Source organism: Ictidomys tridecemlineatus, chromosome 16 (assembly GCF_052094955.1).
Source record: "Ictidomys tridecemlineatus isolate mIctTri1 chromosome 16, mIctTri1.hap1, whole genome shotgun sequence".
NCBI classification, from domain to species: Eukaryota; Metazoa; Chordata; class Mammalia; order Rodentia; family Sciuridae; genus Ictidomys; species Ictidomys tridecemlineatus.
In genome coordinates this window covers 22,912,860-22,939,993 of record NC_135492.1, presented here as the reverse complement: position 1 = coordinate 22,939,993, position 27,134 = coordinate 22,912,860, and the positions used below count along the sequence as shown (strand labels likewise).

At 42.5% G+C, this 27,134-nt stretch overlaps 1 long non-coding RNA gene and 1 pseudogene across 1 annotated transcript in view; both read left to right on the top strand.

Annotated features, from left to right (window-relative positions):
- Positions 1 to 27,134, top strand: part of LOC144371359 (uncharacterized) — a 1,013,058-nt gene that overhangs the window by 501,246 nt on the left and 484,678 nt on the right. The gene's annotated exons all lie outside the window — the stretch shown is intronic.
- LOC144371401 (small ribosomal subunit protein eS1 pseudogene) lies at positions 17,387 to 18,055 on the top strand (annotated as a pseudogene).

Below are 27,134 nucleotides of genomic sequence, written 5' to 3'. Positions count from 1 at the left end.
AGCTTGAGTGGGAGCTTCTTGTCATTTCAAGCATTTCCATGAGTCTGTCCTCTGTTCTCTTGTAGAAAAGTGGTTTCTAAAAGGAAAGGAGAACAAACATTGAAGGTTTGGTGATTTGTTATTTATACCAATGTGATTTCAATGAATTTTCTATAATACAAAATTAAGTTCATACTGGTAAAATCTCATATGTTGAATAAAAAATTAAAATATTGGGGGTGGGGGATGAGGATTTGCACATCAAATATTATCGAACACCAAAACCTGTTTGTTTGTTTATTTGTTTGTCTTTTAATATAAATAATGAAGTGCCAGAAGTCCACACCTGGCATTCTGCCTCAGCCACCTCTGTTTCCTGCCTCCAGGTGGCCCGTTTGATCTGGGTGTTTGAAACACACTTTCCTGGGCTCACAGGCTCCCTGTGCATTCAATAGTGAGCAGCACCCAGGCATGTTGCCATCGCACTGAGTAGATATTGCCAGAGGCAATGGGGAGGTAGTGGTAGGTGAGGGAGGGAAGAGCTCTCAGGATGGGAAAATGACACAAGGCTCCTGGCCATGGTGTTTGTCTGCGCATCCTGAGTGGGGCAGATTCGTGCTCTGTGTCCCTGTACCCTCCTCTGTAGTCTGTGTTGGCAGCAGATCAGGGAAAAAGGTCAGAAGTGATCCAGTAACACAGGCACCAGCCCCCACAGTTTGTTCCTAGCCCTTTCCCCACCTGGCCTGGCTTGGTGCCTGTCTTGCCTCAGGGGTGAGACCATGTAGTCATCAGAGTGTGTCTGTGTCCCAGATCCGACCTGCATGGCCGACAAGCTCAGACTTTCAGGCGGGTCCTGGGCTGCTGCAACCAAATCCTGCCATCTGGGTAGCCTACAGCGGAGGAAGGGGCTTTTCTCTGGCTTCAGAGGCGCAACACAACACGTGCTATGCTATCCTAACGCCACACTCCCTCACAGGTTTCAAGCGGAGTGCCCCCCCCAACTCTCCCAGCCCTTGATCACTCTCCTACTGCTGCCCACAATCTGTGGTTCCTCTGTGGGGCATCAAGTCTCTGCCTCAAAAATGACACAGTCTGTTTCCCCCAGTCTCCCTGGTCTCTGGGTCCAAGCACCCCTCTTTCTACAAGAATATCACATATTGGATTTGGGCCCAGTTGATGCTGTGTTCCATCATGTGAGCTCTTTATAGCTTCATCACTGTGCAAAGACTCTCTTTCACACAAGGTCTCACCTAGTTTTGTGTGGACAAGAATTTTTGAAGGACACTATTCTACTAGTACACTTGCCTTTTTTCAAGTCTCCCCCCAGTGAGGCTTCCTGGTACCTCTTGTCCTAAGTTTTGTCCTGGAAGATTTTCTCCTTTTGTGTGTGCTCTTATAACTGAGTCTGTTTTGTGTAGTGGCAGTCAGTCCCAAATTTTCCAATGTATCTGCCTAGTCCACCCACAAAAGCAGGCTGCATCCCAGATCAAACCTGGCATACAGGCCACTGGTCCATTGCTCCCATCTCAGTGAGACGAGAGTGTGTCTATGCACAGACAGTTGGGTCCTTTGACCCTGACTGGATTGTGGCTCCATGGGGGTCGGGTGGTTTGGGAGATGGCAGATACAGGCAGACATTTATTTATACCAGGATTGGTCTGGCAGCACCATGCAAGAACCCAGGGAATTATAAAGAGGACATGCTCAGGTAAAAAGATAACCAGATGATGCCCTTGTATACATAGCTAAGGTGTCCCCTGAATGTCCTTGAGCACCTTCTTCTGGTTAGCTGTTCTAAAACTCATTCTCTGATGACATTTCTCCTCCCCTGATCCAGATGACCTGCCAGGGGGTGGGTACGAGCATCATCCACAGGGCCTTGACCACCATTTTCTCAACAACAAGAATCCAGAAGACTTGGGCTGCTCAATGTGGTTTCTGAGCATGAGAGTATATGGGACATTCAGTGGGGAGGAATGATCCACAGGGGCTCAGGGTAACCCACAGTCCAAAAAAGTGGGCCTTGGCCCAGAAAACAGCCAGAAATTGGGCCTTGTGCACAACAGAAACTGGAGTGACGGGTGAGTCATATCTGCAGGTTCTCAGTGAGGCCCCAGAGGCTACTGGATCTTCCTAAATGTGTTCTCCCTGGGCCTGGTCAGATGTGGCAAAGCTAATATCCATGAGGGTCAAAGAAGAGAGGCTGGTTGAATTGGCAGTTTGGTTTATGACTCACTCATAAGGATGTCTTCTAATGAGCATAAGGAAAAAGCAAGGCCCAAGTGGGATCAGCACTGACGTAGACTGATGCAGCACCATGGCCAGGATGTCAGAAAGGAAGAATGTCAGGATTGCAGCAACTGGGAACAGGACTCAGTGAAGAATAAGTCAAGGCCAGGAGACAGCGTGGTTGGCTAGTTTTTTGAAATAATTTCAAGTCCTCTGTTTCTGGGTGCCCATCTCATAAAAATATCAGAATAGCCAAGTTCTTATTGCTTCCAGCATCAAAGAGGGGCATCAGAAGCAGAGAAGCCACAATGCTGATCTGTCAACAGTGCCAGTGCTCTTTCCTTTCCTGTGAGCCAGCCACTCCTAGCCTCCACGATGTCAGCCTGTCCACAATGGAACTCACCAACGTTAGGGCATGTATGATCAGTTCTCCAATTTTCATACACCAAGTTGTTTGGGTTGGCTGTGTCTCACATAGAAGGAAGGCTGAGCTCAAGATAGATCAAGAAAATGGGCAATGTGGAAGTGGCTGTGAATCTCAGTGGCTTTGGGGGCTGTGCAGGAGGGTCAGAAGTTCAAAAAGCCTCAGAAACTTATGGAGACCCTCTACCCAAGTAAAAAGGCCTGGGAATGTGTCTCAGTGCTTAAGTGCCTCTGGTTTTAATCCGTGGTACAAAAATAAGTCATTCAATAAGGAATTATAAAACTGAGAGTCTATGAAGGTGATTTCAAAAGCAGCCAGTTTCAACCCAAGCATCAATTGAGAGCGGGCTCAAGACCAGTGGAGGATTGTGTATAACAAAAGTCAAAAAGAAGAACTAGCTGGGTGCCTGGAACACCTAGGTGTGACAGCATGTTTGCATTATGGCAGGAGAATGTCAGTGATGCTGGCTGTCTCCTAGATTTTGAAAACTTTGTTTTCATTATCAGATGTGGCATCTATTTTTGAATGCCTAGTCCAGATAAGGTGTTGACTAGCACAGGCAGAAGCATGACCAAAATGGTATGTGTCTGTTAGGCAGTCTTTCATGACTGTGACAGTTACAAAGAAAGGGAAGTAAGTTCTCTTTTGTCTTGGTTTCTCTACTTGCCATTCATTGAGAATTGATTTCATCTTGGGGTCCTGAACAGAGGCTGCATCTGGGCAGATAGTGTGATAGATTTGAGAGAAAGAAGGAGAAGGTGGAGGAGGAGACAGGACAAACTGGAGGGGGAAGAGGATAAAGACATAAAGAGGAGGAAGAAAAGGAAGGAAAAGTAGAAGGAGGATGTGGAAGAGGAGGAGAAGGAGGAGGAGGAGCACGAAGATGAGAAGTGGTGAATGGGCAAGAAAGAAATCTTGAAATATTAATATAGGAACAAGAAAAAGACCCAGAAATAGGACAAGAACATGCAGGACAAAAAGAACCAGAAGTAGAACAAGAACCAGAATAAAAATCTAAAACAGAGAGATCATAATGAGAAACGAGAAAGGAGAGCTCATCTAGAAAACAATATCATTCTTCAGGGCATAGTCTTGCTGAGGTCATCTTATCTTTTTGCTCAGTGTACCTCAATTTTACACCACCTCCCATTAGTGTATTCACCTATGGCTGGATTAATCCATTGGTGATGTGCAGCCACCCACCATCCAATGCTTCCCTGAATGCCCATGTGTGAGCATGGCTGCCCTGGGCAGAAAGGCCTAAGCACAGGAGCCTTTGCGGGGGCCAATCCTGATGCAAAGCCTAGCAGTGTCTCTTTGGCAGATCCAACCTGCACTGAGAAGTTCTGGGGCCCAAGGTGCTGTTTCCATTGCCAGGTGCTCTTTTGGTTTAGATCCTGTGCATCATCTTCCTCCAGGGAAGAAGCACTGAGGGAGTCTTTGGTGGCACTGTAGCTGGATTGGAGGGCTCTCAAGTCTGTGGCGCAGGCCTGCCCTGGCAAAGACTCTCAGGGGTTGGGGGTGTCTTGTGGAATAATTCTTGAGTGTCACCTACCAATCATCTCTACCTCTCTCTGCAGAAGTCAAGGTCCCTGACCACGCAGTCATGTATCTTTCCATGAATCCGGGAATGAAGTATCATTTTATCCTGAGAAAACGCCCCACCATGAAGACAGCCTGGTTCAAGGGGAAGGAGGAAAACACCTACTTTATTCAAACTGAATTTCTGCTGATTGTCCCCTGGTGCTTACACCTAGGTGGGGAACAGACACTAGTCCAATACAATGGACTACTCATGCCCTCTTGAATTGGAGCTTTTGGGTGTTCAGGAAGGATAGATGGGAATAAAGAAGAAAGTGGTCAATGTTAAGGGGTTGATTTGAGATGAAGAGAGCAACAGCATGTCTGCTGCCATGTCTGAGGGGGTCTGTGTCAGGTGGCAGTGTGCAGGCCAAAAGTGCAGGGACAGGTATTTTGGGAGATGAGAATAGGACAGGATCTAGGTTGCAGTTTCCACTCTATGGGATCGAGGATATTGTTACACATGGGGGAGGACAGCAACAGGAGATTTTTCATGTTTCTTGAACAAGGAGCTGAGAGGATGTCTCTGCAGAATCGATATGGATGTGGAGCAAACACACCAAATGTCCAGGTAACTGCAGGACAGGAACCCTTTCCAATGACCACCCTTGCCGGATGAGGTGCCCTACTACACCCCAGCAGCTCTGAGCCTCTGGGGCCAGGAGCTCTCGTGGCTGTCTTTCAGCACTCCTGTGTGTGGTCTTCTTCCTGAGTCTGTTTTTGGCCCTGGCAATCAGGACCAAGCCTCTAGGTTTTGTGTCTGGGCCACACCAGATGCAGCCTGCTTCCTCAAGCAGACGTGGGATCTTGGGGGTCACTGTCCCATTCCTCCCATCTTGATGGGATGAGATTGTGTTTGTATACAGGTTGTGTGCTCCTTTTACCATGAGTGGAATATGGCTCCACAAAGTGTAATGGTAGGTCCAGGCAGATCACTGTACAGGGATTGGGCTAGTGGTCCATAGGAAGAGCCCACAGGACTACCAGGGGGTCTTCCTTGGGTAGTAGTGTCTTAAGATGGTGCCCTGATATTTAGAACTGAGTGTACCTGTCCTCTTGAGTGTACCTGTCCACAGTCCTTGAATAGCCACTTCAAGGCCCATTTCCTGAAGACCTGTCTCCCATGCTGCTCCAGGTGACCTGTCAATACAGGGCTCATCATCATCCACAGGGCCTTCAAGCTACACTTCCTAAATGAAGAGAAGCCGGAAGACTGAGCTTGGCCAGATCATCTCCAACTGTCGGAGTAAGTGGGGGATTCATATGGTGGGGAGCAAGGTTAGGAAGTGGACTCAGTCAACTCATAGCACCAAAGAGTGCTCCTTGACCCAGAAGAACATTCAAACAGGGTGTGTTGGGGCTCATGCATAAAGAAAACTACGTTAATGCTGGTGTGATGTTTCCAGGTGTGACTCTAGTGTGACGCCACACCAGGTATCCTCTCCTGGTCCTGAGCAGGCCTCCAGTGCTGACATCAGTGAGGAGCAAAGAGGAAGGCTTCCTTCCAGGGCCACTGTGGCCCAGGTCTCTCTGATAGGAAGATGTGGATGCATGGGCTAAGGATGGAACTTACAGTTTTGTGGACTGAAGCAGGGCTATTGAAAGCCTTATGTAGGACCAGGAAACCACTGCCTGGGCAGAGCATGGCCAGGATTCTAGCAAGCAGAAATGGGACTAAATTGGAAGGAAATTATAGGCTGGGAGACAGCCTGAATAGTCTGACTTTGGATTCTCTGGTTGTCTCTACCTGAGTTTACCAGAAGTGATCACAATAACCAGGTTATTATTCCTAACTAAAGTCAGATGAGGGCTTTCTCAGCACATCTGCCACAAAGCTGATCTGTTCATAATGCTAGTGTTTTTTTATTTTCTATTTTTGTGAGCCAAATACCCACAGCATCTGTGATCCCACAGCAATCTGTCCACACTGAAAACCACCATCCCTACACATTCTAGATTAAATTATCTCATACCTTAACCTACTAAGTCTGTTTAGTTAGTAGTGTCTTATGGAAGAGAAATTCTGCAGCCTTCGTAGGCTAAGAAACTCATAGCAGAGACACATCTACCCAGAAGGGATGGAGAATAGGCTCTAGGCTAGAAGAGGGCTTCAGGAAACAGGTGTTCATAGGTAGGTGTAGCTGGCTGTCTGAACCCCACGGGGGTCATGGCATACCTGGACCAAAGCACCGTGTTGGAGGGAAGCAGTCCCTCTGCTGGTCTTTGGAGCAATGTTCCTCAGTAGAACAGCATTTGAGATGTGGCCTCCATTCTAGGAAGCCTGGTCCACGTGGAAGTGGGCACCGACAATGGCAGAAGCGTGGCTCCAATGTGGCATCTATAACTGGTCAGCCTGTCCTCACTGTGGCCATATTTGAGGAAAATGAATTAGAGTGGAATCCTATGTTTTTCCTTCAGGTTTCATAGCTTTCCATTTGGTTCTGCTCTGAGGCTGTCCATAAAGTCTTAGTGTGTGGCAGTGGGGCTCTCTTCAGCTCTTGCCAAACAGGCATAGAATGGGAGACAGAGGATGAGCCTTGGGGTGAGGGAGAGAGAGAGAGATAGGAGGAGGAGAAATTCTACTTGGAGAATGAGGATTCAGTGGAGCCAACAGGGACAAGGTACTGTTGCCTAGGACACCACCCTGTTCAGGTCTTCCTCCAACCATGCCCAGCCTTTCTTCCAGATCCTACCACCTCCCAGTAGTGTATTCATCTTGAATGAGAATTTCATGTTGACATCAGAGCACTCACCATCCAATGCTTCCCTCCAAACCCACCTATGAAGATGGCTCATGTGGGGACTGAATCTTCGGCACAGGAGCCTTTTGTGGGAGATTTCAGATGTAAATCCAGTGGTGTGCTTTGGCAGATGCAAGAGGACCTGGGATGTTCTGGAGTCCAAAGCCTTTGGTAGGAACGGACATTAGGTCTGTGGAAGTGCTCTGCCTAGTTCTTCCTCAGGGAGGACTGTGGAGGCTGTCTTTTTGGTATTGGTGCTGAATTGGAGAGCTTTCAGGTGTGTGGCTCTGGCCTTTCCAGGCTGAGGCTCTCAGATGTTGGGGTGTCCTATGAGACACCTCTTGAGTGCCACCTTCTTTTCATATACCCCTCTCTTCCCAGAGCTAGAGATTCCTCACCTTGCCAATGTTTTCTATGTAATGAACCCCCACATTCAATACAGCTTTTTACTGAGGAAGAGGACCACCCCAAATGAGATGGATAAGTAGATCCAGCCCAAACCTCCCCTTTGTGAGCATAGGAGGCTCAAGCTCTCCACAGGATCCTTCTAAGAACACTGCCCAGGCGCTGTGTGGCTGGGCATCACTGAAGCATCTTTTACATTTATTAATATTTGCTTCAAAATTTTGAAGTTCTAATCTGTAGTTTGACATTAGATATTTTTTATTTATTCCTTTTAGTAAACACATTCATTACTATATCATGTGTTTGTTGTTTAAACCAAGTACTTTTTAAAATATATATACATTTTTTTCTTGTCTGATACTTTGATGATTTGAGTATATTAATTATAGCAGTGATTCTTAAAGCACACATCCAAAGCAACAGGTAGGAATGTTTCATTCGATCACAAAGAAATTTTGTTTTTAGGAATATGGCAGATGGCATTATCTGAGTCAATTTTTCAATGGGAGAAATGAAATATCAAATGCCATGACACAGAAAAATACAAGGACACACACACACACACACACACACACACAATGGCTCACACACTCATTGAGAGATAGATAGTTTGAGTTGGTCTATGCTGAAATATTTTGGAGAAATTGTTCACATTTCTCCAATTTTGGAATATTTTCAATTGCATAACTTGTCTTGCAGATGAAAGCCAAGTCTAAAAAGGACATGCCTGTGTGCTGCTGATGCGATTTTACACATAATCTGAAGGTCATGTCATGCAACATATTTTGTGCACCTGTGTTTTGACTGTGAACCATTCCCTGAGGTTGTGTGTGGAATTTTCTACTTGTATCATAACAATGGGGATCCATTGTTTTGATTTTGGAACATTTCTGATTTTAGTTTTTCAAATTCCAATGTTATGTAATATATATATTTATATTTAATATATATTTAATTTTTCTTTACATTGTATTTAGCAATAACATGAAATCATAAATTTATTGTGTTAAACTTTCCCCTTCTTACACACAGTAAATTAAAATACTATTAACCTATTCATGCTTATACCACTTAAAGTTACCTTTAATATGACTCTTAAGACTGCAAAATTTTGGAAATGATAGAGTAAGGACTAGTAAACCTTTTTCTGTAAAGTATCAAATAGTCAATATCTTAGGCTTTGTAGACCAAAAAGCATAAATCAAGGATATTGTGTGGGTATTTATATGCCACGAGTAAAAACACATTTCAACATTTTCTCCTTATCTCTTCACAATAAAATAGCCAGGGTCACAGGTCTTATAAAAAACAGCTGGTAGGTTGAATAGGGCTCAGGGGCCCTAGTCTCTGATTTAAATCACAAAACCAATGTGTTTTTGAGCCTTCTCTGAAATTTCTTAAAACAGCCAGTGAACATGATAAGAACACTCACAGGAGGGATAGGAGGAGAGGAGAGTTGTTTGGTGGCCCGCACCCCACCTGGCCCCAGTCGGCGTTCACTGGATCCATCACCAGCGTCCTTACCACCTTTTCTTTCCAGGGTCTGGCAGTCCTGAGCACTCTGCCTGACACACAGTAGGCTTGAAAAAATGGGAGACAGTGTTTTTTCCTCACGTGCTCAAAGGAGGACATGCCAGCTTTCCAAGCACTTGGATTCCACTGTAGGATCACTCTTTAACAGGCTGAGTTTTTATTCTCTGGAAACTCTGATTCCAAAAGTTGTCTAAGGAATAAGCTGAGCATTAGTGATTTTTTTTTAAAGTTCTTGAGGAAAATCTGATGATTCCAACCAAAAACCTGTGGCTCAGAGAGAGCATAATCTCATAATTACAGAATCAACTCCAAACCCCAGATTGAATGTTTTCATGCCCTGATTTATGGTCACAGGTGGTTCTTGCTCTCTTTGTGAGTCTTGGATTCCATATGTCAGCCAGTTGTCAACCAGTGTTCATTGAGGAGCTATTAAATGGCACACTAAGTGCTAGCAATGCATGAGGAGGCAGAGGTCCTCCAACACTACAGCCTCCCTTCCTTACCTCCCTCCCTTTACCACCCCTTAGTTTTCCTCAGCCCTGTTCACCACCTGGTATCTAAAATGTGTTCTAGTTTCCCCATGAGAGCCAGAGCCTGGTAGCAGCTGGCCCACTGGTATTCCCAAGGCCTGGAACAGTGCAGGGCAGCCAGGCAATGTGCTCAGCCAAGACTTGTGCTAACAGGGGCCGGAAGTAGGGAGCAATCTAGCTGTGGGGGCCAACTTGCCAGCCCACCCAGGGCAGGGCCTGAGTCCCAGCCTCCTCTGTCTTGGAAGCAGCAATCAAGAATGCAGCCTGGTTTTCCTCCCAGATATTTGGTCTGAAACCGTGGATTTCAGCCTCGTTTCATTCATTTATAAAACTTAGAAAACACTGTAAGGATTAAACAGGATGAAGTCCAATGTGCAGCAGAAGCTCCCAAGGTAGTAGGTCTATGTGTTGGTTTCTCTTATTACCTGGAATTTTATAAACAGACCACAGTTGTAGAAGTTCTCTGAACATGTCCAAAGAGAAACTGAGTAGCCAGCAGTGTGCCTGTGACATCCTAATGACGAGGTCTGAAAACTTGCATCTGCTTTCTGAAATATATTTATTGAGCTTCTGCCACATACTGGACACTGTGCTAGGGTCTTGGGACTTGGGGTAATAAGCCAGACTCAGCTTTTGCCCTCATGAAACTTACATTCTGTGTGGAACTGGTGACAGATGAGAATCACCAGAGCCAAGAATCCTACAGCACAGCCCTGAACACATGAAGGCAGTGAGGTCTATGTGGCCTTCAGGTCTGTGTCGGAGTCAGAGGTGAACTTGACGTGGAATCTAAGGAGTCAGAGGATGGTTCCCTGAGCAAGTGCCACTGGAGCCCAGATTTGGACCATGTGAAGGCATTCATTAGAAGAGAAGGAGGCTGGAGCTGGACATGGAATGAGAACAGGACGAAGGCCAAGGCCAGCTCAAAAACTTGGAGATTTCACCTCAGAAGGTGGCAGAGCCAAGCAGTCAGGGGCTGAGTCTGGTCCTTCTCCAATATTTGTGTGTCACAGGTCCCTTGGACATCTTGCTAAAATGCAGATTTTGGTTCCAGGTCTGGGTGGGCCTGAGAATTTGCATTTCTAATAAGTTCCCAGGTGCAAGTCTGCTGGTCCATGAACTGAGTTTGGGGGAGGAAGGTTTTTAGGCCATGTCTTTGTACTAAGAGACAAAAGGGATTTTCCGAAGACCCCTCTGGATGTTATGAACCTGTCTTACCATTATCATGAAGCAAAAATCCTCTGCCTGGAACTTGTGAATTCTTGGGAAATCTCTCTCTCTTTCTCTCTCTCTCTCTCTCTCTCTCTCTCTCTCTCTCTCTCTCTCTCTCTCACGCACACACACGCACACACACACACACACAGACACACATGAAGGAAGGAAGGAAAGACTGGGGGGGACGGGGGGGAAGAGAGAGAGAGAAAGAGTTGACATCCTTGCTCCTTCCTGGTTGCTGCTGTTGATTTTTTGCCAACATTCAACTCAGCCCCAATCATAGTTGACACTGCCTTGAACAGTGCCTTTTCCCAGTGGGAACTCCGTTGCCTGCGGGTTGCAACTTAGAAATTCTGGAAGGCAGTGGAGAGACAGCCCTGTGCACCCACACTTGCTTCTTTTTTAAAAAATAATCCTAGGCTTGCTAAAAAGAAAACACACACACACACACACACACACACACACACACACACACACACACACACAGGTTCAGGTAATCTTTGGAAAGCAAAGATAACCACACATGAGATTGAAATGAAATCTTACAAACACTAATGCATCTCAGAGTCAGTCCTTAGAGGATTAAGGAACTGGTTGACCTTGGCTGTTGATGTCTAAGCTGAGACCCAGGTCAGAAATCTCAGCACTGCAGTCCCCCCAGGGAGGCTGGTCATGGTGGGGTTGAGATATCCGGGAGGTGACTGGGAAAAGCCAGTGGGTGGGCACAGAGGAATGCAGGTCCAGGGGTCAGGGTGATGAAAGTGGATTTGATCTGTCCTCTGGTGACATTTAGGAGGACAGGTGAGAAAGAGAGCTGCTGACACACAGCCTCCACGGCACGCCTGCCAGGTACACAAGGCCTTCTAAGACCACCTGGGAGAAAAAGATGGGCCCACAGAACACTGCCCTGTGAGCAGTCCCAGAGGCTCTTGTTGAGTGTCCCCAAGCACAGGTTGAACCCCCTGCTCACTACTCCATTTAAATAAGCACTTCCGTAACTGTAAATCCAAGGTGGCTCCTGTTCAGCATGAGCACCTTTCCTGGCAGCTTGTGCAGCACAGTGAGTGAGCAGCTGCTCACCAGGAGCAGTTTGGACAGGGCATTGCACATGCATCAGCCCAAGGCAGCAGCAGCCATGGCACAGGGCTTCCAAGACACACGGAGTTCAGCCACGAGCACATGCATGTTGCAGGGAGCGTCACTCCACATGAGCACATCACTTCCTCATGGGCATGAGGAGCCTGGGAAAACCACCATCCAGAACAAACTGCCAGAAAACTGGCTTCTCATGCCTCAAGAGCACAGGTGTGCCGCTGAGCGTGTCGGTCCAAAAGAGCAAACTGCGTCTGACCGGTTAGTCTGTGAACAATCCCAGGTCCACCGAGAGCAAGCAGGCGACCCCCAACCTTCTTACCAGCTTCCCCCCACCCAGCTGACTCTGACACCCTCATTTCTCTCCTGCATCCTTCACTCCTGACACTTGAATAATTTTTTTCAAATCCTGAGCATCTTTATCATTTTAGGGTTTTCATTTCCCATTTTGCCTAATAAATAAATGTATCAAGACCTGAAAGGAAATGAAAGTTGTAAAGAACTTTTGGCCCTAAGGGGGGAAAAAAAAGATGGTAAGCTGGACTTGGAATGTGGTTCTTTTGATCCTGTTGACTTATTTAGGGAATTATATTTTCCACTCCCCATAAGCTTCTTTATTAATCTTATGCACAAAAATATACCAAAGATCTCAAAAGAATGCATCTCCTTCTCAAGACATCACACACTGTTGTTCTAGGAGTCCTTAGGCTGGTTTTGACCCTCACCATCATAAACACCCCATTAGCATTTATTGAGCTCTTATTATGCACCGGGTACACATACAGCATGCCCTAGATATAACCTGTATAAAACACATGGTGATCTCATAACAGAGTGGGGGGGGGATATTTGAGTTAAGACACTAGTGCTGAGAAGTTTAAACAGCTTTTCTAAAGTGAGACAAAAAGGAAATAACAATGTGATTTTGAACCCCAGTCTGACTGACTTCAAGGCCTGGATGCTAACCCTACAGAGCAGGCAGTACAAAGCCCAGTATCCATCCCCTTGTGCTGCAAATGCCAGCTTGATGTTGCTTTGGCCGTCAACACGGCTGCCTCCTGAGGTCCTGGACATATTCTTGTCAGAGGTTGGTGGCTCAGAGGCCAGTCACTAATTATGGGGGTTGTGCAGAAACATGTAGGTTCATGGAACCTCCAGATCATGTGCCAGGGTTCATGGAAGGAGGCCACTAAGCCACACGGACAATGCTGCTAGGTGGACATTGCAACCAGCATGTGCAGAGATGCTGAAGAGTCAAGGAGAGAGCCCTGGTGCCAGCCCATCCCACGGCTCTCTTCCCAATAGGAGGAACCTTATTTTATATCTTCCACCGGTTCAAAACTAGACTTTGTTTCAAAATAAAATAAAAAAAAGGAGGGAGTGCAGCTCAGTGGTAGAGCATGTATCCAAGCACATAGGATCACAAATAAATAAATAAATATCCTGAGGCAATCATGATAACAGAATCAGCTGCAGCATTAACTAAGGACATCCATAGCAGTTTTTCCAAAGGTCAGAGTTCTGTAAATAGGAGCTTCATTCTCTGTGGGAAACGTAAAGAGATGTTTACCATTACACTGGTATTTTGACCTATTTTCCCAATAATCATCATCTCACCTGATGATACAATCATTTTGCTCTCTTAAAACCAAAAGCCTCATATATTGCCCTACTTTTTAATTATTTACATACTTCTTTGCTGTTCCAATGGAGTTCTTTGTTGACAAGTCTAACATTAAGATGTGAACATAGATATTTTTTCCTTAATTTTTTTTTCAGGATATTGGCTTTCACTTAAAGTGGTGGCCAATCAAGATTCAGTTTATATAGAAAATACTGTTTAAGTCTGCTTTTTCACCTCTGTGACCCAAAGACTAGACAAGAACAATTTTAAGGAAGAAACATTTATTTGGGGCTCATGGTTTCAGACGTCTCAGTCCATAGACGCCTGACTACATTCCTTGGGGCCTGAGGTGAGGCAGAACATCATGGCAGAAGTGTATGGTACAGGAAAGTATCTCAGGATATGGCAAATCAGGAGAGAGAGAGAGAGAGAGAGAGAGAGAGAGAGAGAGAGAGAGAGAGAGAGAGAGAGAGAGATATTTCAGAGATCTCTCATTTACCAGGGACAAAATAAAAAGTCACACCCCCAATGACCTGCCTCCTCCACCCACAACTTATCTGCCTACAGTTAACAACCAATTAATCCCTATCAGCAGATTAATGAATGCACTGATTAAGTTGAAACTCCCACAACTCAGTCATTTCACCTCTAAATTTTCTTTTGTAGTCTCACATACATATGAGCTTTCAGAGGGCACCTCATATCTAAACCATAACAAATGCTCTCACAAAATACAAAATGCATGCTCAATTACGTCCACGAGAAATAATACAATTCTTAAAAGGAGTTATTCTTACACATTCTTTATTTTGTGGAGTCATTCTGTTGTATTTTAGGGAGTTTTTTTGGTTCTCTTCAAATTATTTTTGTTGGATTTGCCAAAAAAATTTGTAACTAACTCCTAGTTCAGAGAATATTTTTGTGAAAGTCATTATATGGATTATTGCTCATGTCTTAGAAGAAGAAAGCATTAGGAGTATATTTTTAATAAATCAAACAAGGATGTTGCTTTGGTTCAGTTGAACAACCTGTTAATTTGATGAAATACTAACTGAATGATTTACTTCAGAGAGCCCTCAAAATACAATGGCTACATTTGAATCTGATAAGATTTTATTCCCAGTTCAACTCATTACTTATTGACGACCTTTGTGAAACCGTTGTCTGCTTAACAAATTTCAACCTAAATGTCAGATAAGATGGTGGACTCTCTGAGGACACAAAAGGATCACCCAGATTTTCTGTGTCTGTGCAGCAAACTGAAGTTCAAATTTGAGTAGAATGTTTACATTTTATTATTCTCCCCATCCTTTAGCCTTAGGACTTAAAGTTGCATTTATGCCTCTCCCCAAAATCACAGAGATAAGATTACTGACTCTAGTTGACAGACAGCCAGGGCTCTGGCCTCAGAAAAGGATATGGTACATCTAAAGTGACAGCATTCACTCCAGTTCAGGACATAATTCCCTGTGGGAACTGGGTTCCCAGTACTGATATATTGAATTTCTCAAGAGAAATTGGAATAGTAGAATGAATTGGACATCACTCTCCTGTGTTCATATATGAATACACCACCAGGGTAACTCAGCATCATTTACAACCACAAGAATGGGATCCTAATTAGGATAAGTGATACTCCATGTATGTATAATATGTCACAATACACTCCACTGTCATGTATATCTAAAAAGAACAAAGAAAAAAGGAAATTGGAATTATATGAGTTTATGTGAAATATCTTGATTTTGGAACATTGTTCAAAATTTTTCATCAGATTATCACGCCAACCAAAGAAGATATTTCTGGGACCAAATGTGTCCATCAACTCCTGCTTTGCTATTTCTCAGAGACATCCTCTAAGAGGAGAGTGTTCAGTGGCCTCCTCTCCACTTCCCTGCTTGGCAGGGCTCCTGCAGAACTGGAATAACACAATTTCTTACCCTGTCTAGCACTTCCTGGCACATAACTCCTAGTAATTTTGCTAGAAATTACTCCTTTAGGCTGGAGGTGTAGCTCAGTTGGTAGAGTGCTTGCCTTGCATACACAAGTCCCTGGGTTCAATACCCAGCACCACCCAAAGAAAGAAAATAGTGTCTTATGCTCCAGTTTATCTTATGACCCTCTAAGTATGTAAACCACAAACATTTGCATGAGTTGCAGAAAATTTAGATTGTTTGCTCCTTGGGGAGTCCTTGAAGTGCTGGAAGTCAATTCCTGGTTGCTATCTAATTTTAAATTTCCAGGTTTTACAACTTTCACTGCTGAGTTCTCCGGCTATACTTGAAATACCCATGTGCACACGCACACGTGCGTGCGCGTGCACACACACACACACACACATGCACACACACATGCATATTCAAATGCAGGATTTCATGCACTTGGGGCATGAACTTCATATCGAGCTTGAACAATTCCCTTAATGGAGCCACATTTAAAAAATTTTGAGATTCCATCATCTGATTAATTCTGGCCATGTTAAGGGATGGGTATTCAAGATGGCTTGAGTTCAGACCCGAACTATAAGAATTTCTTGATTTTATTCTCATTGAACAAAGACATAGAAAATCTCATAAAATCATACCACATTCAGCCAACTATGGAGGTTCATATGTAAATGACCATAGGGAATAAGTATTCAAAAGAGATTTATGCAAAAATGATAATTTCAATCATTTTAATTGTACAGTAGCCTGCAAGGTGCATGAAAATGACCCGTGTTATACACAGAGCCTATCAGTTATTCATCAGACAAGTCCCGCTCCGAAAAAGGGGCAGAATCACATTCTTCTTTCATCCTAACAACAGAGACTGATGTTGACCATAATTAGACTAATTGAACAGTGAGTGGGCCTATATAATTCAACTAGTGCATAAATAAGCAGAGTGTTCTGGTGGTTTTCATTTGTTTTCCTCTAGAATATGTTGATCTGGAACATGAATACAATTCCTCATTGATTTTATTGTATTTTCAGAGTGTTTGAAGTTACTTTTGAAAATAAAAGGGCATTCCTAGCAGGCAAGCTCAAAGACCAACATGGAAACAGCTTAGGATTCTTTTAGGGACAGAATCTATAGAAGTGTTAAAATTGAAACCTACCTTTACCAGTATGTCATGTGCTTGTTTAGTAACTGGCCACACAGATGTTGAAGTCAGAGAACCTGCATTCAAACACCATGTAGGAGCTCAGTTGTCATTTGTAAATAACTTTCTTAAGCCTTAAGTTCCTATATTTAAAATATAATAATAGCAAAACTTCCACTAAGGGTCCTTCTAAAATAAAATGATGTGGGTAAAGCAGTTTCTTTAGCAGATAACAATGTGCAATACTATCTATCTATCTATCACCTATCTATCTATCTATCTATCTATCTATCTATCTATCTATCTAATCAATCATCTATTCATCTTTCTAACCATCTGTTCAATCCTATTTCTTATTACCCTTATCATTTGTGGCCTTGCAGAGGTAAAGCAGGAATTCCTGTGCATTAAATGAGTCTTCAGGCATTGTGTTTCTCTTCATTAAGTGGACTTGTCTGCATTATTTGACATTTCTTATCTATAAAACTTGTATTCAATAGTTTGCACCTAGAAAAATACCCACATAGCTTGATTTTATGAATCTAAACAAATAGCTCCAAATTGATTGGATTTATTTAGCTTTATTTTTCAAGACAAAAATGTTTAAATTTTTAAAAACGATGTTCTATATTTTGATTATTGTATTTAAAGGATGCATTCTGTAAGTATTTGGAATTTTAATTCACTCCAATCAGAGGATTTTTTTGAGCGTATCATACACACCAGATATTATGCTGTAGAAATAAAAAAGACAAGTTGTGATATCCCTCCAGCCACCAGAGAGATCTCTTTATGCCCTGAATTATGAAGCAGAATAGATCAATGGACATATTTAAGAAACACAGGGTCCTTTTTGCCTAAGTTTCTGAGTGAACTGCACTTCTGTCCTCTTGACTCTCTGGGCAGTACCATGGTGCTTAGCAAGAACATTTTTCAATAGGAAGCAAAATGGTAGCCAAGAAGAAAGAAGATTGGTATAAAGTAAAAAACACCTCTTATGTTCAATATCAGAAATACTGGGAAAATGCTAGTCCCAAGGACGCAGGGGACCAAAATTGCATCTGATGTCCTCAAAGGTCGTGTGTTTGAAGTAAGCCTTGCTGACCTGAAAAATAACAAAATTATATTTAGGAAATTCAAGCTAACTATGGAATATATTGAGGGTAAATGCTGCCTGAGTAAGTTCCATGGCATGGATCTTACTTACGAAACAATGTACTCCAGGATCAAAAACATGGTCCCCTGTGATTGAAACTCGTTTTGGCAATGGATGGCACTGGTAGAGCTGATGGTTCTGCTCTGCTGGTTCTGTGTTGTTATTTGAATGAAACAGTCAAGTACAGAAGACTGCCCCATGTCCACCCCATTCAGAAAAATATGACAGCTGTCATGTCCCAAGAGATGCAAACAAATGACATAAAAGAAGAGGTCAATGAATTGATTCCAGACAGCATCAGGAAAGATGCAGAAAAGTTTGCCAATGTATTTCCTTCTTCCAGGATGTCTTCATTAGAATAGCAAAAGTACTAATGAGGCCCATATTTGAACTGGGAGCCCATGAAGCCTCCTGGTGAAGGTAGTCATTCTGGGGATGAGGCAGGTGCTAATAAGGAATGATCTACACGGACTCATATGAACCATCTCAATCCAAGAATCTGAATAGTGACAAGGTCCCGTTTATGATAGAAAAAGAAAGAGGGAGGAAGGAAGAAAGTAAATTAGTTCTTTACCTCTAGAATCTGAATTTGGCACTAGTTCAAATGTGATATTCCCTTGGGCACCTCTGAGAGTCCAGCAAAATTGTCATTAGTGACTTCATTTAAGGTTCACAGTGAGGAAGAACTAACTCACTGTTTTTCATATAAACAAACCCAAACCAGCTTGTATATATTGGCTTCCAGGCCATTACAGGCCGAGTAAAAGCCGGCTGACACCAAACTCAAATGTTCCCAGTAGTGATGACTTTTTAAAGTAGTTCAAATATGATTCTTAATCACTTAGGGCCTACCTGCTTTGTATCTCCCATGAAACTTTGCCTGACCCCCGACACCAATCGGTAAAATGCAATCCTGTATTTAGAACACCCCAAAGTGCTCTTGGAAGCTCTTTAATATAGAAGATTCCCCACAGTGCTACTAATTACCACACCTATACCCATACACACACACACACACACACACACACACACACACACACACATGCATGCATGCATTTACATAGCCTTGGGACTGTCTTACTGTCTTTTTCTATGAAAGACCTCCCTTCTCATGTGGCTCTGTTACTTCCCAACAAGATTTGGTGAATAGCAAATGTGCCAGTGGACATCAATTTTTGCTGATCAGCCCCCAACTCCCTGGGACCCCTTTAATGTATGTGCCAAGTACTGATCAGAGAACTGAGGTTTCAAAGTACTTGACCTTTGAGAACATAGACTCTAAATGGGGACAAGAGTCTTATGAATCATTTTAATGTAATACTGTACTTTCTCTTGAAGAAAGATATCCAGAGCCATAAAATTATGGAGCAGCTATCTTGGTTTGGGGCAAGTAGGGAGAGGTTTTGTGTATTAGATAAAGTCTGAGTGATACCTTGAATAATAATGAAGACTTTGGTAAAATGGGAGAATCTTTTTCAGCAGAGTGAATAACAAACAGAAGTTTATAAGTGAGAAACTTGGGGATGTATCATTGGCTTCACCTTCATTCTCAGTAGCATCGATGTTAAACTACCAGTGATGGAAAGACTTCACCAGAACTCGATGGAAAATTTCTCATTTAATTTTTATAATCAGCCTTACGTGGTTGAAATTATTAGTCCTGTTTTAGATATGTGGAACTGTGCTTAGAAAATTAACCAACCACTGCAGTGACCATGATACGATCCATTGGGGTTGGGGGCTCTCCAAGATCCACAGCCATATCCACAGACCACACATCCTATCTTCAGTGTGGTAAGGTCCTTACTGTTCACCTGTGATGGGGGTCTGAACCGTATTAGAATCGAGACATTCCAGACCAAAAGAAATGTTCACAATGTACATGTCAATTATGTCTCATATTGTCCAAGGGTCGCTGTGTCCCTGGATATGTGAATGCTTTACCATAAAGCATGAAGTGGAAAAATTGTTAGCGACTAAATTATGGAAGAATACACAGGGACTAGACCCTTCCCTGTGACCAGCAAAGGAGATTGGCCTCGGCCGGACAGCTGTCAGAGGAGACCGTCTTTGGGTGTGCATTTGTGTAGGTTAAGAACCTGTCAAGGAAAACAGAGTCCCAATGAAAGTTCAGGGCAGGAGGTAAAGATGAACATATCAGGGTCTTATTCACAACAGTATTGAAAATATAAAGAAAATTAATTCATGAACACACACACACACACACACACACACACACACACACACACACAAACAAATGGTAAAACCCCTCAAAAGGTAGCAGGTCAAAGGGGCCATGAGTGAGTGAAGAAATTATCTTGTTTATGTCCAGACTTTGACCTAGAGACACTATGGGATATTGAGGAAAGAGGTCCCTGGTTGACTAGCTGACAGTGAACTGGTGGAGAGGAGCATGAAGAGCGAGGAGAACTGAGACCCCCAAATTGTAACTCCAGCAGTGAACCACTGTTGTGAATCAACCAGTGCCTGCTAATTAGTGCCCCCCCCCCACATAACAAGAAAACTTATCCATTTTTTTTTTTGTGTGTGTACTTTAACAAAACTATAAAACCTGTAGATGCTCTACTTTTGAGTATGGGGTACAGAAGGAAAAGGAAAGAAGGAAAGGAAAGAAGAGGCATTCAGAAATGCAGGAGGTGAGAGCTGTACTAGGTTTGGTTCTTTGCCTAGAACAATAGGCTCTAGGAAGCCTCCTCAATGAGAATCTACTCGCTGTGGGTACGAAGGTGTCACAGAATTTCCAAAGAAGCATTTTATCTTGGAGACTGAGGCCTATTTATAAATTTTAACATTTATTTTTAAAATATATCTTACATTTTATTTACAAATATAACATTTTGCCATATTGTAAACATAAATATGAGCATTACTTTAAAATAGCTTCCTAAGATTTTCTTAAGGCTCCTTTCAATCATTTTATATTACAATAATTTTCGTTGGGAGTGATGATTGTGTCATCAGTCCTAAGAATAATTAAATATTCCAGCATTACCTTTTCTACCTCTGTTAAGACTGTTTACAAATGCCTTTAAATTTAAAGGAATTCTCCAATATTACTTTCATGATCTTCAAAAAAAATCTTTCATTACCTTACAGATTGAAATTTTATCTTAAAATTACTTTGTACCGTATCATATTTGGATAGACGACTCAATGAAGACATCAACTACCGTTAAATGGGAGGGATGTTTCAATGGAGAATAATTTTATATCATCAGTCAGATCGTAAGCATCTTGTCTTGTAGCAATATTCATAACAGCATACTGGATATGCAGCTAAACATGCTGCTTGATTTTATTTTCAATTTATTTCAGACAACTGTGAACATGGAGATCATTGACAGGACTATAACTCTTTGAGTTTACCATTTTACTTTTGCTGCAAAGTATTATTTCCTTGCTATGCTCTGAGCTCCCTTCTTTTAGTGTTTTCCCTGGAAGACAAATCTCTTCTTATTAGTATATGGCATCTGCGTTGTTCATCACCAGCTTAATCATTTCACCACCATTTGCAATAGTTGGAAAACTACTTTCACAATATACAGGAATCTAGAATCAGTATCCTGGATCTTGTTGATCACAGCCAATTATGGGGCTCTTTGTGTCTTTTGGTAGGAAATATATTATTATGTAATATATAAACTTGCAGGGGCTAAATATTTTTGTTAGGGGGCAGGTGTATCTTTCTTGTTTATGCTGAAATATCAGTGGCAAGGAGACATCCTCATTGGGAACAAATAGCCAAGTAAGAAATCTCGCTAGAATCTGCCTTTTGCTGCAGAAACAGAAAGCATTTGCAGGATCTCTGGAACACACTTGCTGTATGCTGATGATTTTGAGCCTGACTCCACCCTGTGTCCTAGAACCTAGTTGTAAGGGCCTCAATGAGGATCTAATGAAGGGGTATCTGACTGTGCATCTTTAGAATTAGGATTGAAAACAGGCTTCCTAAGGTTTTCAAAGAGTCTTACTTTTGTATTTCCCTATGCTTTTAAATGTGTGTGGTCGATTTTTTTCCCCCAGTAACCAGCATGTAAGCTTTAAACTGAATGCTGTGGGCTGAAAGCCTACCCTCTGTGTCAAATGAATTTTCACTCCAGGGGTACCTTCATCTCCTCCCTGTCTGTTCTCCACTCACCCAAAGGTGGACTGTTGGAGTCTCAGAAATATGATTATCATATTCATAAAAAAATGTGTGCACCATGCATTATAGAAAGTCATGGAGAAAATGGAAATACCTCTGAATTGTCAAGGCCATGAACTTGCCTTCCTTTAAGGTCTACCATACTCATGCATTCACTTCCTCACATGTTCAGTAAGTAATGACTGAGCATCAGATGAATGCTAGAGGCAACACTCATCTGGATCATAAGCCTTGTTTTAAGTGATTGACCCTCTCAGATAGGAAGCAGACACTAATTCCATGTGCAAATACAGAGGTAAATATCTATATGAGCAAACAAATAACATACATTTACTTCAAACAGATAGGTAGAAACTGGGTGCGGTGATGCACACCTGTAATCCCAGCAGCTTGGGAGGCTGAGACAGGAGGATTGTGAGTTCACAGCCAGCCTCAGCAAAAGTGAGGCACTAAGCAACTCAGTGACATCCTGTCACTAAAATAAAATGCAAAATAGGGCTGGGAATATGGGTCAAGGGTTCAGTGCCCCTGAGTTCAATCCATAGTACCAAAAAAACAAATAACATACATTTACTTCAAATAGATAGGTAGAAACCGGGTGCGGTTTCTACCTATCTATTTGAAAGAAGGAGAAATACTAGAAACCTATAGCAACCAACATGTATTGAGGGGATCAATCAACCTTCCAGAAGTAGTGGCTTTGGGGATAAAGTGCAATAGGTCATTAATATTCATCTAGGTGAAAGTTGAGGATAATAAGGAGAAGCTTTTTGGCAACATGAAGGAACTATCATGATTCTTTGGGTTTGGGGGTGTTTTTTCACATTGTTTCCAGTTTAGGGCAAGTTGAAGTTACGTGGGATCCAGAAGCATGAAACTAATCTGTGACCTTTAAAACGTTTAAATATTTACATTGTCCATTTAAAAATACTTTATTTTCTGTGCAATCACTCATGGTGGGATAGGTACCAGTTACAATTTTATTTTAAATTGCAAAAAGACCTCACCTGGGCTGAGGTCTTCACTTTTAGGAAATTGTATTTTGTCATGTATGTAAAATACGTATGTATGAAACTGAGTTCAGAGGTGGGCTGTTTCAGAGTTATTACGGAAATATTTTGGCTTCAGTTATGGATTGGTACTTTGGGTAGGACCCCCTGGCCTGCCACTTAACCCAGTTCTGTTTAACTCAGTAAACACCTGGCCAATGCTTCTTGAATTGGGTTGAGGCCCGTAAACCTGCCTGGGTGGAAACAGATGATACCCTGCTCACAGGGCTCTAGGAAGCCTCCTTGTTCCTTTCCAAATTGCCATGGTTCGCCAACTGCAGTTTTAAAAACTATGGCTGAAATTCCTTCTGTGTCCTTGTGGGATGGCAGAGGGTGGGTGTGGGGTGTAGGGTCTGAAGCTTGCCGGGGAGTGGCCGTGCTGAGATTTCAAGTCCTTCAACTGAAGGATTGCTTCCAACCGTCATGAGGAAGGCCTGGCTGGGGCTGCTGAGTCCTGTCTGCACGCTGGGGCCACAGCCATGCTCAACCCAGACAGAACGGGCCTCGGCCAAGACAAAGGGCCAGCAGCCCCGCATCCTCAGTGGCTGTCACAGATCAGAGGGAGATTTTAGGTTTTATCTTTGGATGACATGTTGAGCTGTCAGAGAGAAAGAGCTGTCTCAATAAGGGTTTGCCAGAGTCCGGCACCACAGTGAATAAATTTAAAGGCACCTTCCCCAGCTTTGCCTCCTCCTGCTGAGACATCACAGGGCCAGCCAGCTGGAGCAGCTAAGACTAAGAACCCACAGGTTCCGGAGCATGAATAAAAACGGATGTAGCCATACTTTGCATTTATATAGCCCTTTTACACTTGGGTCTTCACAATAACCTGGAATGGTGGGCTGAGCAGGTGTTATTATCTATGTTTTACAGAAATACCTCCCAGAGGCAAGGAGCACGTGGGAAGAGGTGAATGGATGGAAATGCAAGCCGATGAGGTTAATGGGCCTTGTAAAAAGCAAGATAGAAAATGAGTGTGTTTAGAGGGAGGAAAGTAGCATTAACATCTATGGTCGGGTTTTTAGTTTCTTCCCGCTGCTTGTGTTATTTATTTTTTAATTTGTTACATCAAAAATGTTGGTTCATAAACTCACGACGGTGGTATCATGAGTGTGTTTGTTTACAGAAGGGATCTTAAGTTCACAGGCCCGGAAAGGCTCAGCAGACGGCCTGAGCAGAAAGGCGGGTGGCCCGGGCTGTGCTTCAGTGAGAAGCCCGAGCCTCTCTTACAGTGGACACTACCAGTTGCAGATAAGGTCCTCTGCAGGAACGCAAGAGAGGGTCCCCGGGTGATGTCCTTGGTCAGGAATACTCGAATGTTACACAGAAGCTCTCATTTGAAATATTTGTGACTAGAATTTTTAAAAATTATAAAAAACACCCAAAGGCCAAAAAAAAAAATGTCTTGAAAGTGGATTCAGCACACCTTCTGCAATTCCCAACCACCTACAACCAACTGCCTGAGTATTAAAAGTTCTGATTATATTCAGAATGGTCTACCAATCCTCTTTCCACTGAAAGAGATCCTGAAGTCTGTTCCTGGAGAGAATCTTTGCCTTGAACCTACTTGAGATGTTAGTAGTGACATCTTTGAACGGCAGCTGTTGATCATAGGGAGCAGCTTCAGTATCCCAAAGTGTATTGAGAGCCCTTTGAGTGACTTCTCATTAGAGATAACTTATAATGACCTTTGACACTAAAAATTCCCCGAGCCATTCTCTAAAGGGTATGTGGACTGTTCAAATAAATACATCCCTGTGGGAGCAGAGGGACATTGTTATCTCCATGTCAGTAGGTTTTCCTTTCATTTTTATGGACTTCTAAGTTGAAGTGGTCACATCCCTCTAGATAGTAGAAGTAATGTTATCCATAGCTTTGTAGAAAGGAGCATCCCATCTGCTTTAGCCGCTGAGCTACATCTAATGCATAAAATATGCAGTCATTTTCAACATTTTCTGAATGCAAGAATGTGGTGTAAGGTAAGAAGTATGAATCTGAGTGACCAATAATCCAAAATTATATCATCTGCCAGTGGAACACAAGGTAGCTAACTGGGTGACTCCTCGGAGCCAATGTAACTCTGGGCCATAATTCTTGGATGTAGGCATCTGAGCTCATTTATTTTCAAGTAGGAAAACTGAGGGGCAGAAAAGCACAATGTGAGTATTTCAACTTCATGGGGTTAATGAAGTGAGTGTCTCAATGGCTTTTTTTTAAAATCCAATGCTAGTCTCTAGGAAAACAGAAAAATAAGTGCTAGCCCCCAAACCTGCACATACATACACACACGCAAATACACTGGAGAGGCTTGGAGTAGACTTGTAAGACTCCTTTCATCTTCCCATCTCACTTCTTCCCTCCTCTGGTTCTTTCTCTCCTCCTTCTTAAGGTGTTCTGAATTTCAGTGTCACAGTGGGGACATGGTTATGGTTGCTGGTAAAAACTGCACTGGCTAACCCCATCGAAGTAGAGAATGCAATTTTATATTAGAAATGAGAACATTGAGATAATTTGAAAGAGTCTAAAATGTTTCTGTGATGGGAGACAATTCATTTCACCAATTACCCAAGAAATATTATTTCCAAAGGGAAGATAAGCTAACAAAAGGTAAGAAAGAAAGAGGGGAAAAAAAGTCACAATCTCTATTACCCAGCAACAAAGGCTGTTTATATTTCAATGTGTGATGTTTGTGACTTTTCTGATGCGAATTTATGTGTTTACAAAAATTGATTCCCACTCTACATTATTCTTCCATTCAAGGATTTTCAACCTGTGACTTATGAACAATTAGTGGGTTAGAAAATCAATTCCGTGGATAATGGCTGGCATTAAAATAATTAATTTAACTGGAACATAAAGTAAGAGAATAAATGGAGCAAAGGGGAATCTTTTTTCAGATGTACATACATGTGCACACACGTGCACAGTTGTGTTTGGAGTCACGGTGTGAAGTGATTTCTTTTTTGAATGATTGAATATTATTGATACAAAATGGTGAGTTTCATTCTTATTGACAGCAAAAATACCTGAATCAGTACTACAGCCTATCTCCTTTTCATATTTATTGTGAAAGCACACCCTTTTAAACCAGTATTGGCATCCAGAATCATTTTGAATTCTTCCTGAACATTTCATCAGTGAATCCCCTTCTGTTGAGCACTCAGTTAGTTCTTGCTTTGTGGTTATATGCAGCATGATGGTGAACATCTATGTGTATATTTCCAATTATTTCTGAAGAATAAAGAAGCTAAGGATCTCCAGCTGTGAATGTTTGGGTTGTGCCTAGACGGTGTGGTATTAGATTTTGAGCAGGCCATCCAAAGTTTCTTGTATGCTTGATGAGCAGACAGAATTTTTCAGCTTGGAGGGTGTCTTGGCTGTTTCAACTGTTAATCCCATTCCACTTTCATCTTGTAAAAGACTTCCACAGATTCTGATGATTTTGATCATCATGAGAAATAGTTTGCAAACCATTTCATTTCTGCTTAAAATATTTTGGGAAATTAGTTGTACTCTGCTTTGGGCCTATGTTATTGCTACCTTAATATAGCAACAAAACACCAGGTACTTAGGATTCCTGCATCTCTTGTGGTGGAGACATCAAGGTGTTTGTGTCCCCAGGTCTTTCTTTCTAAGGCCAGCTGACTCAGGAGTAAAAAACTCAGGAGTTTTTTTTTTTTTTAATTTTCTTCTTCTTTATTTGGCTAGCAGTTTTTTTTGGGGGGCAAATCAGAGAATTAATCTAACTTCCAAGGATTGGATCATAAGTTGATTAATTACATCTCATACAGGGGCAGTGGCCTCAGATCATTCTACTGTTGACTTTTCTTGGAAGGAAACCCTGTCTATTGGTCAATAGAAAACCCTGTCCATTGGTCAATCATTCTGTCGTCCCTTGAAACAGAGTCTGGCATTAAGGGATGTGGAGAAGGTTTTAAATGACTAATCCTTGCTGACTTTCAATCAAAATTAAAGTTTTGCTTGTTTTAACACTTCTATAATAAAGAGAAATTTGTATGTTTACTAGAAGCAGTCTCATAATTTCTTTATCTCCACCCACATAGGCACAAAATTCATTATGTTAAAATTACACACTGTGACAAATCTCTCTATGCATCCTGCACATGAGGCAAGCTTTCTGAAATTTATTTGGCATAATGAATAAATGTATCAGAAGATCAAAAAGTTGTCTCCAGAGTCTGCCTAGGATTCCTTTGAATGGAAACCTTTCTACATTTTCTGTGATTTGATAAGAGCAGGACTAAAATTTCCTATCATAATAATTATTTCCAGTCGATAGGCTAATCAGGGTTTTCTGCAAGCTGT